This window comes from Lasioglossum baleicum, chromosome 10 (genome assembly GCF_051020765.1).
Source record: "Lasioglossum baleicum chromosome 10, iyLasBale1, whole genome shotgun sequence".
In the NCBI taxonomy this organism is placed as follows: Eukaryota; Metazoa; Arthropoda; class Insecta; order Hymenoptera; family Halictidae; genus Lasioglossum; species Lasioglossum baleicum.
The window spans coordinates 9,134,070-9,144,937 of record NC_134938.1 but is presented as its reverse complement, the minus strand read 5'-3'; the positions used below and the strand labels follow the sequence as shown (position 1 = coordinate 9,144,937).

At 41.9% G+C, this 10,868-nt stretch overlaps 1 protein-coding gene across 1 annotated transcript in view; it reads left to right on the top strand.

Annotated features, from left to right (window-relative positions):
• Nucleotides 1-2,405: 2,405 nt before the first annotated feature.
• Sema2a (Semaphorin 2a) overlaps nucleotides 2,406-10,868 on the top strand; it is a 712,886-nt gene continuing 704,423 nt past the window's right edge. Inside the window, exon 1 of the mRNA XM_076432556.1 lies at nucleotides 2,406-3,103. The gene's annotated coding sequence lies outside the window, so the exon portion shown is untranslated. The remainder of the gene's footprint in view (nucleotides 3,104-10,868) is intronic.

Genomic DNA, 10,868 nt, shown 5'->3' with positions numbered 1-10,868 from the left:
AGACATATTCAGAAAGAAAATAAATTTATCTGTGGATTTATTTTGCATGAAGATCCGCTGTCTATAGACTACTCATCGCGTCAATCACGATTCATTCCCCTTTAGTAAACGTAGTATCTTTTGTATAGAACAATGTATTCAAATATATAATTAATTAGAAGATGTAATAGACGATAAATAAAGAATACGTATTTAAGCGACGGAAACTATGGAGTCGCAAAGCGTTGAAGTTGAGGTTTTAATTAACGCAACATGTTAATAGCGCGCGTTGCATGAAAAGTTTTAGCGATCCGCTAATATTTTATGCAGAGTGGGGAGGGACGGCGATGCTTTGCAAGTCACGTAATGATGTAAAAGTTAATAGTCAATCACTAAGCGAGCAGTTGAGATTTGCGTGGTGCATTTTTAACGAGGCTGTTAAGCAGCAGCCGTGCCGATGGCCGATCTCGTGCCAGCTAAATTAGTTTGGATTTATGTCGTTCAAAAGATACAACCTTTTCAGAGGAACAGTTCGGCAGATTGCTGGCTGGGAACTTACATTGATGAAGGGAGAAATGAAAATGTCAAGTGGGATTTAACCGAACACATTCCAGTTGAAAAATTGAAGAGGGCCGACCCTGTGAAAAAGCGCAAGAGAAAAATGGACAAGGATAATAGATCGTTCAATTGCATCGGAGAACGGGGATAGTGGCAGCAAGGGAGATTTGAGCCGCTGTCATTTTCAATTTCGCGAATTACCAGACACACGGAAGCATGATTTTCGTAATTAATTTCAGTAATTGGTTTTCTACGGTTGAATAATTTATTTTGTATAATTACCTTTCATCGAGTATTACGCCTGGATAATGTACCATATAATGCCGGTAACGCATTCACTGATCAATGGAACGAAACGAAATATGTATATATGTGCGAGAGTAAATGATCGAAAAGATATTGCATTTCGCTGTAACGTAGAGATCGTGGTTGCATTAAACTGTACAACGACTACTCGTAAGTAAGTGGAATGGTCGAGATTATATCCGACACTGGTATCTTTCATTATTCACTATCAAATAGAATGTTATTTTAAGTGGCAATGTTCAAATTTGAGTTTTTTTTCATGAGTGTCAATATTGTTTAAAGTATCATAAATATATTCATGGAAATGTAATCTTGATGTAGTTAAACATAACCTAAACCTCGATTATCGATTTCTATTCTGTAAAAAATTTACAATATCGTCTCACTTGATAGAGGAATAATTAATACTAGGCAATCGTTGAATATTCAACACATAAACATAACTTGTTAGATGTAAATATGTACGTAGGAAAAGTCGGAAAAAAGTCGATTTCAAATTTTATATTATATACATAAAAATATAAATATATAGTCACAGCGTGTTTCCCGATGAAAATCCTTCCTCTCCTATTCAAAATTGTAATATTGAATTAAATAGTATAAAAGTGCACACAATTTTTCTTTTACGTTTGTGTATGTACTTATATGCTGTGTATAAAGTTTTACGAAGTACCGATGAATTACTTGAAAATTATAGGAAATGAAAATGATAGAGAAATGTCTCGCAAATCTAATAAATTTCATAAAAATGCAATATTAGTCGTTAATATAAAACATACAGGTTATGTCTCTGTGCCTTGCGGCACAGATCAAATCACTCAGAAGCGATCACGAAGAGATAAGACGAATTCAACGAACTAAATACGCATTACGACCTTGAGCCTATAAATAACGCTAAATACTTTTTCCGACTTTCCGGGCCAAATACGCCACTGTGCAATTTGAAAAATGGAACTTCTTAGGTATGAAACAACTTACGTATTCGATTACACCGACCGTCTTGTTACAGGGCCCGCTCTAGGGGGGGGGGGGGGACAACCCGGGCATTTGCCCGGGGCGCTAAAATTTAGGGGCGCCATTTTGGCTTTGGCTGTAAGTGTGAGAAAAATATTGATGTTTTAAATATTCAATTAATAGAAAATTTCAGACTACCCTTGCCAGACAATTTTGCTAAAAGAAAAAAAAGGTCATTTTGTTCAGCGCAGTGCTTATAAAGAGGCGGCAATTTGTTTTTTTGCCCGGGGCGTCGTAACCGCTAGAGCGGGCCCTGCTCGTTATTCCATTTGGTATCGGCATCGTCTTCGTTCCTCGGAGAAATTGAACACTGTTACATCACATGCTGAACGGTAACATCCCATTCCGTGGCTGAACAGGTTATTAGTACGATGATCGGGAATGCCCATTAACTGTAACATTCGATCGCGTGTTCGCATTTATCAAGGATCGCGATTATGACGTTATTGTTGTATATATTCAGGAGCTCCCACCCGGTGGGCGAAGTTTCTCTTAACGGTTTGTTTATATCGCATGCGCACTGTTTGCCGCAAGAAACAGCAGCCGCGCGGCCGCTCTTCCAGTCGTCGGGAAGCGTGCGGATCTTTTGCATCTCCGGTGACACGTTCGCGGATTTTCGACTCGCGACCGGTTCACAACTGTAGTCATTTCATAGATTTATCGATTTTTCCTTACCGTTTGTATCCCCGAGTGTGCTGTCGTGCGTGTCCTCCCTGGTTTTCCTTAAGTGAACCCCGTACGGCGTCCGTTTTGGCGCGAATGTGACTGAAAATATTTTCGGCACTGGCTGTACGCAAATCGAAAGTCAAATAGAGAACAGATTTTCCGAAACAAATGGATACGTGTACCGTTTCCTTGTTACACGACCGAATCATCTCATTTATCAAATATCAAAAATAGTTTAGTGATTTTCTCTAGCATGATTAGTGAAGATTAGTCGAATAAACCGTTTAGTGTTAAGACTAAACAGTTGCGGCATACATTAACGTATTTAGTAGTAGATGGTTAGCAGGTACATAACAGAATGTGAACGACCGTTATAAATTGTGGGCAAGTTGTTGCGTAGTAATAAAAACAGTGTTTAATTGTGTCGATTAAAGAGACTGATTGACTTGAATCGTGCTGTATACTGATGCTTCTGTGAATTTATGAAATTCCACGTAATACGGGATTAAGAAGAAACAGATTTGACAGGAAGAAAGGATTACAAGGGACGTTGCCTCGTATGCTGAGCAACACGTCGCCGGTAAGTGCGAAAACCATCCGACTTCTTTCGAATAAACATTGCATGACACGATGACTTGTTTTGTTTGTTTGTATATTTCAATCGTGTGTCAAGGTATTGATTGTTTTTACGTGTGTAGTTTAGAATGCAAATTTCGTCAATCGCGATCGTTGCATGTATTGTGAGATTAACTGCTGCAGGGTATAATGGAATAATGAATTTGTGCATATACATTTCTGCAGAACTGTGCAGAATTGGAAATGTTAGTCGTATGATTGTAAACAATGAGTCGAAGAAAAGCTGCAGCGAGGTATGGCATCAGTACATAGTTCTATTAAATACGATGTTACGTTCCGGAGTCTGACTTTCGCGAAACTATCGTTCCACGACCCATTCCCCTTACTGGACGCTCTCAAATGCGATATACAACCTTTTGTCCACGCGGCACGTTACGTCCGACGTCTGACTGGGAACCACGACTTTCGCGAACATGCGTATTCTACTTAACGCTTACAGTAGATTCGCCCAAAGCGGCGAACGAGAGCAGAGATAACTGTGACGGCGCGAATCGTCGCAGGGAAATATTTAGCGACTTATCGGACAGTTGAGTATGGCGATCGATGAATACAGGCAGGCTTCGTTTATGCGAACTGCTTTCGTTGCTCGTTGACGGCTGCAGTCGAATCAGGCTGGATCGTCGTAGGGAGGACTATGATCCTCACTCGTCCTGGGAAGATCACGTCGTCGGTGATCCTCGGTTGACGGGAGATACCCCGCTGTTGTCCTCCGTCTCGCGTTCGTTGACGCGCACGGGCTTTCGTAATTGATAGCGACGAACGCGAATTGAATAGGAGAGTATTGCAAGCGCGAGGATGTAGGGAGAAGAACTAAGCGAGACTCACTTATTAAATTAATAACTGGGAATATATTTGTAACGTATGAAATGAAATTATAATGAACTAGAAGCGCGTGATATAGCAGAACCGCCTCAATACATATATGTATTCATTCTCCATCCTCCAGGTACTGACAGTGAGTCGTGGTAGAACGGTAGAACTGGCTCGCCCGAATTGATCAGAGCAGATTTTGTGCGATTTCAACCGAGCACGACTGTAATCAGAATTTACGTAGGGAAACGAAGGGATCGGTCTCGGCGAACAGACTGAATAACCGAAACCGATCGCACCCATATTGTCTCTGGAGCACAATAAACATTCGATACCACATGAAAGCACGCCGCGGTCCTCGGGCCTTCTATTATATTTTCAATTAATTAAAATCCTTCCGAGTTCCGCAAGATATTTTTTTTTGGTTGCACCGTACATTTTCCAGCTTATATTAACGAGTCTCGGCGGTGGTGGCTCGCCGAACGGTGCGCGCTGCCGGGCCGTTCATTTTTCAGCAACACACGGAGCCATTTTATTTTTCATAGCTCCGGGTCATGCAGCCGGCGTCATTACCCTCAGTGCAGGGTCGGCTAATTGAAATTCGGGTAATGGACGAATCGATGAACGCTGCCGTTGCCTTCGGGCGAGAAGGTCGTTTTTGTCGACATCGTTACGCGGAATTTAATTTTCATGGTTCGCTAATTTCACCGCGATACTGTGTCGCGCGCCACCGTTGCCACCACCACCACCCTTCTGAGCTCCGCCATAACTGTTTCTCTGTCGAAAGGGGGGTCGAAGGGATGTTCCTTGAATTACCGCACCTCCACGACAACGGTCTCGCGAATATTGCTCGAAATTATTAGGTTCTAACGGTAATGACTTTTCATTGACAAGCGATCGGCTGCGCGGACCTGGCAGACGCGGCTAATTGATTCATTAGACAGGCAAGGTCTGTCCTAAGGGCCACGATATTGCGAAGGTCTCTCTACTCTCATTAACACCTTCGCCTTACCTTTACATTGTGCACCAATTTCAGGTCCATGGCTAACGAAATTCATCCGATAAGCCGATAAGGCTGATCTATGAGATGCTCTTTGTGAACGGGCCGAATGCAAGCCTCACCTGCTATTGTATGGCTACTTCATTATCTCAAGTTCGCGACGGTTCGACGCCTCCAAGTAATCGAATCAGCGTCACACTGTGTTCTCATTAGGTTGAAAAATTCGATTTACATACAAGTAGGGCTCCATTGATATAAACAACTTCATCGACCCAGTTACGTGTTCAGGATATTATATTGACCATTATAAAGACCAGGTTTTCCATTTAATTATTCGATTCTTTTCTGTCTCCGGTTCGCTCTGAACGAGTTCGTAGTTAGATCGAGAGGTATCAAGCGAAACACGAAATCGCAGCTAACAGGGTGAAGATTACTGTTGCTAAGCAGAACAGACTCCATTTATTTAAACGGAATTGTAGTCAGAACTCGATTAAACGAACCTCGAACTGTTGTCAAGTATCATTCCATTTATTTATAGAAATGTCCAACAGCTGCGATGAGAACAGTAGCCCGTGATTGAGAGAATTCGCGCTCGTCAAATCTTTAAGTGAACAAAATTAATTTCATTTTCACAAATTGATTGATCCCACTAGCATAAATTAGCAATTTTTACATTAATGGGTTTATTAGAGAAAACGAAGGAAAATACTAAAAGTACCAAATTACTGTTCTGGCTAATTTATATCCATACTCGTGAAGTTTGAAGCATTATTGTGTAGGAACAAAGGTCTGATTGGGCCCACTTATCCGTTCGCAAACTCCGATTGTTCGAATGAAGAACGTAGTGGAGAGAATTAGAGGTGGGCTAGTATTAAACGAACTAGTTATACGAAAAGTTCTACCGTGCAGTTATCAATAGGTTTGTTCTGAAGTATCGATATTTCAATTATTTTTCAATAGACATATTGAACGATTACTAACCACATCAAAATTGTTTGGTATCTCTCATCTGCCCTCTCGTTTCGAAAATAAAGAATGAAAATCGTATTCTTTGCCTTTAGAGCAATGTATGTAGCTACGTGCGTGAGAAAAATGATTTGTTAAGTTGACGCAAGATGTGGGTTGAGATATATTCGAAGCATATTTGGACGCCGACCATCAGCAGAGGAACGTTTGCATATTCGTCAGGACGTCGCGACACGTTCCGCGCGTCATTTTTAAAGGTTTCCCGAGGCATCGCGTTTCGTATTCAAAAATTCATCCCGATCGCCCCTCAATCGTCCCGTCAGAATTCAGGCGAATCGGGAGGATGATCGAGCCCCTTAAATATGCATCGATCGTTTCGTTTTCCCGAGAGTTTCGGCAAGCGAGACACATCGGGTCGGCGACGTTCCGTGTTACGGAGGTAGTAAGCGATAAATTTTTCAGAGTTTTACGAGGCATCCCGAAGTTATACGCGATTCACATAGAAGAAGCCGTTTATATCGAAACGAAACACCTTCCAGTTCGAGGTGTATCTATGCATCACGCGAATCGATGTAGATTCAGCTCTCTTTTACCCCTGACATCTTCTTTGTATCTCTCCAACTCTTTGCATTGCTGATTTTTTCGCGCATGTTCGCGTTCCAAGTTCCCTGGATGATCTGATCGCTCTTTTCTCTTTCTGCTCGAAAATGTTCCCTTCGATCGGGAGAATCGGCTATTGCTACTTCACTCGAAAAATTTACTTCTGATTTTTCACGATGTCGACATTTCACGCGACATCGAATTCACGAAGACTGCCTCTATACCGTGGCGAGACGACAAGACGGTCCCCACTCCACCTTCTGCTTCTACTTTCCCCTCAATTCGTGCTCCCTCCCCTCATCTGGCGACACTGTTGCAAGGGTTCTTCTTATCATCTCACTAATACCTTGTCTGTGCATCGAGATTTTCAGTATAGTCTCCCGAGCATGCTGTTCGAGAGGTTATAGAAATAGTTTATACTTTCAAGTTGATCAACAAACGTTGATAAGTGGGCGATTCATCACTCTGATCGAAAAATGAAATAAAGAAAGCGAGTTTGCGGAGTGCTACGTGTAAGAAGGGAATACTGTGCGGCACATACAATATCCATCATCATTTTCGATCCCTGCTGAAAGTATTCTCTCGTTCTACAGTTTCATACAGTCCCGATCTGAAATGGGAAAGCTTCTAACAACTTCGGTGGAACTGACCGAAATCAAATTTATCGCAAGAAAAATTGACACTGGGAATCGTCGAAGTGTAGCAAATCGAGTCGAGAAGATTTCGAGATGAAAATCAAATTTCAAGCTTCCCAGATCTCTGCCGAATTTCTTCTTGAAAAGTTATTTTCATATAATCCTCCCAGGGCAGAACTATATTTTCACCTAAAATCTTCCACGTAAAAATGCATTACCTGGTTTAAAAATTAATTTCTATTATACCATAAACATTGTGTCTGGATATCTGTCAACCGATTTATTTAGAGTATATAAAAAGTTGGTTTTTTAATGTTCATATTGTACACAGCTGCAGAGTTGCAAGAGAAGCGATTCCGGGTAGAATAAAAGTATCCGTGAAATATAATAAAGGGCCCCTGTAAACGGGATGCAAGAATGAACGCCATTGTTCTTCGACGAAATTTTTCCCGAGAATATTATTCTATCCGCCCGGTTTCGTTTTATCTTGGATTTCATTTAATAACCTGGATAAAAACCGAACACGGTATAACCACTCCGACCGCGAAACAAGATTTATTCCATAATAGATTGGGATTTACGAATTCCAAGAAAGGGAGTTAATGCAGGTGATCCGTATTCCTCGAGCAACCCTTCCCCGCGCGGTCCCAAGAAAATAAAGAAATCAACCGGAGCGGATGGAAAAGAAATGGCACTAAATCACGCGTATCTATCTAGCGCGGCGAGAAGGGATTTCACGGGAGGCAAGAAAGATTTCATGAAAAAAGAAGCGTACTCGGTGTTATCGTGTGTCCGATGACAAATCCTGCTGCTCGTTTTCCGCGCCGAAAGCGGAATGAAAATTTAAGGATCTATTTTTCTCTTGGTAATACTCGGGAGGAGAGGAGCCGTGTCCCACGGCTCTCTTTTTTACCGAGCCACTGAAACCTATTATGTATAGGTTTATTTCAGCTTTAACAATTTTACAGTAGACTTACAGTTAGTGTACAATGACAGACTTAATAATCGCTAGAGATGTAGATTGCAGTCGTTTAAAAGCTGAAAGATATATTCACAGGCTTGAACATTATGTTTAGCAAAGAAAATGTCCGCTTTTAATGGTAGAAAAAACTTAATTTTGCGCAACTTGTTCACTAATTTAAGTCTTTGGGAATCATAAAGACGACACTGCCATAAAACATGATCTAAGTCCTCGGATCTATAATTACACTTACAACTAGGATCACTAACAATATTTACTCGATACAGACAGGCAGCGAGATTATAATGATTGGCCCTGATACGGTTTACTGTGCATATAAAACCACTTTTAATGTAGTCATGAAAATTTTGTGGCAAACTAGGGAGTTTGATTTGAGTTGTAGAATTTTTGGGAATAGTGTATACCCTTGATGGTGTCTTGCTCAGTAATTGAGGATCGAATGTTGAGAATGCTTTTTAGAATGAGGTGGCAAGTAAAATCGGTGAAAGGAATTTGAGAACTGTCCGCTGAGTTAGAAGATGTGGCAGCTTTTGCACAAGCGAGTCCGTATCTTCATTTCCATACACTCATATATGTGAAGGGATCCAGAAAAATTTTATGGAATGTGAGTTGTCCTGACAGAATTTCGCGTACTTCTTTTTAATTTGGAGAATGAAAGGATTTGTTATGATTTCGAAGCTGATGGAATTTAGACTAAGCAAGGCACTCAAAGAATCAGTAAAAATAGCAAAAGAGCGATTTCTATTCTGAAGTGTAATGTCCATAGCGTCACATAGGGCCAAGCATTTCGCTGCGCTGTAAAGATCGACGCGTTTCTATCGATACTTTTTTTAAAACGAATGCCACGGCTATTTTAATCGAATGCACTCCACCTTGCAAAGAATCCTAGCGAAAGGAACGCGGGTTTGATTGCTTATTAGTGGACTACGGATTTTTTGCATTTATAATAAAAATGGGTAGATAAACTGTAAAAACCCCTGTCGGTATACCCCTTTCAGGTAGGAAACCATAATCTCGATATGGAATTCAGTTGGCATATTTTAATATCGTCGCATACACATTATAATGATGTCCGACAAAATAATATTAGATTGTTGACTCGAACGGTGCTCGATCGGGAGACATTTTAATTTTTCGGTATGTATTCGGTTCTAAACCGCAACGGTGGAAAGTTTCGTTTGAGGTGACTGTCCAAACATTTATTTCCGAAGGTTTGTCGGCCTTACCGATGAAGACGCGACGAAGGAGCGAGACGAGAGAAAAAGAGAGATAGAGAGAATCCTGGGCTTCCTGGGATCTCGTTTGTGTTTGCGCGCGGCTCTTCGAAGGGAGGAAACGAGTTCGGCGAAAGTTAGACGAAGAAAGGGGATTGCTTCAGTCTCCGCGTGGCGAAAAGTTCGTCGATCCCCGAGAGGTACGGGAATCTGCGTTCTTAGCCGAAGACGTTTCTATTGAAAGCTTTCTTTTCGGGTCGCACCTGACGGATCGACTTATCGCAAGTTTTGTCGTTTCCCGTCCTACCGCTCGAAATGGACGAAAGGAACGCGCCCGTGGGCTGGAGGGGTGGATGGTTGTGAGACGGGGGAAGGGCGTGAACGAGTTCGGGAGGAAAAAGCCGGCGGGTCTCATGGAATACGAATTCCCTGAATAAGAATAGGATCTGGATACTCAAGGTCGACGAGGAGCTAAGCTCGAGGAATAAAGTTAGTTAGAAGCGGCGAGAAGGCGCGAAATATTCCGTTGAGATTGGAAGAATTCCAGAAATACCGGGGAAACCGCGGCGCGGCGGTCACAGTACCCGTCGGCGAATAGATTCAAGATTAAAGAACAGCCGCGGAGAGGCTTTCAAGGTTTTATTAAATATTCAACTATCTCCATCCATAATATAGATATCGGTAATAGAAAAACTGCGGCGAAGTTGGTTATCTTCAGAAGTTGGCTTCGCCGTGTGCCGAGGAGAATTGAAAGTGAATTCACGTTTGGCGAAAGAACTGCTCCCAGGGCCAGACTAGACGCACTGCCTCTCGCGCTCCTGAAATATTCCTCGAACGCGATCACGCAAATTACATTTAAATGTTTCGCGGGAGCAAGTTATACTCCGCGGAAAGAATGGATTTGTACGTGCAGATAAATTGCTGCGAACTGTGCCAGCACGCGAAGTATCCACCACGAAATGGTTCCCACGCATTAATCGTTTTTATTTCATCAATCTAGTTAACGAACTTGTTGATTTCTGTATTTCTTCATCATAGTTTGTTGTACAGACCGATGTCCTTTAATAAGAAGTTTGTGTTGATAATCTTCAGCTCGCGTACTTTCGAACAGAACTCCTTGTTTACGTTCTACGAAGACATTTTCACTTATTACGGCCCAATGTCTGTAAATACTTTAAATTGGTTTCACATCGAAAGAATTGAAGTTGTGGATATATTTTTGTTAACAACTTGTATCTAAGAAAACTGCAGACCCTAACAATATGCGGTTTAGAACAAAGCACTGAATATGTATTTCCAGTGGCGTACACTCTCGTTTCTCCGGCGCTCGAAAAATTTCGTTTAATTCCGTGCGCGGGTGGCGAGGAGCAAGCTTCGGGGTTCATTTCGAGAATATGTCCACTGGGCATAGCATCAGGGGATATTGACACGGGGGATGGCAGCGTTCAACTTCTTGTAACACGCACGGAGACCTCAGAGGTCTCGGGCGAAGGGCCCTACAC